Here is a 1,183-nt window from a genome sequence, read left to right on the forward strand (position 1 = left end):
ATATATATATATATATATATATATATATATATACACATATACATATATATATATGTTTGTATGTATATATATATATATAGATAGATATATATACACACATATACATATACATATATATGTTTGTATGTGTGTGTGGGGGGGGCACCATCGCTTGACAACCGATGCTGGTGTGTTTACGTTCCCGTAACATAGCGGTTCGGCAATAGAGACCGATAAAAGTACTGGGCTTACAAAGAAAAGTACTGGGGTCGATTTGTTCGACTAAAGGCGGTGCTCCAGTATTGCCGCAGTCAAATGACTGAAACAAGTAAAAGAATAAACGAATAAAAGAATATATTTATTAATCCTTTATATTATAGCTAAGAACAATAGCCTTCTTAAATCCATTTATCCAATTTTATCCATTAACATTTCATTGCAAGTCTATTTATTAATTAGCTGTCGGCACAAATGAAGCAAGCCTGCCTATTTAGCGCTGCCTTTCAATAAGACCTTCGTTAATTTGTTTAATTTGAAGTTTATTATAGGAAAAGAGCAAACACTAAATCATCGAACTGGAATTGATAGTTTGTAGTGTGTCTAATTTAAAGTGTGTTGGATCTCCTGAGTATTCTAAGTAAGCGAATCGACCTTAAAATTCCCAAACCATTCATAAATTAAAGGCAAATAAAGTAATATTACAATAAAGTTGTATTTAATACAGGGTCCATGAAAATGTGGGGGTTCGTAGTTTAGTTTAGTGATTTTGTCACATGGTCTTCGTTGGTAGTTCACAATTGGTTCCAAATTTTGGCACAATGCCAGCAATTTCGGGGAGGGGTTAAGTCGATTACATCCACCCCAGGATTCAGCTGGTACTTATTTTATCGACCCCGAAAGGATAAAAGTAAAGTCGACCTCGGCGGAATTTGAACTCAGCATTTCGTCCGGCATGCTAACGATTCTTCCAGCTCGCAACGCTCTGGTAGTTCACAACATTAGTTAAGCTATCGACTTAACTGGTACTTATTTTATCGACCCCGAAAGGATGAAAAGCAAAGTCGACCTCGGCAGAATTTGACCTCAGAACGTAAAAACGGACGAAATACTTAGCAATTATTCGTCCGGCATGCTAACGATTCTGCCGGCTCACCGCCTTCCAGTAGTTCGCATTATTAGGCCGGTTGCGCATGAAGGCAAAAAC

The sequence above is a fragment of the Octopus bimaculoides genome, chromosome 1 (genome assembly GCF_001194135.2).
Source record: "Octopus bimaculoides isolate UCB-OBI-ISO-001 chromosome 1, ASM119413v2, whole genome shotgun sequence".
NCBI classification, from domain to species: Eukaryota; Metazoa; Mollusca; class Cephalopoda; order Octopoda; family Octopodidae; genus Octopus; species Octopus bimaculoides.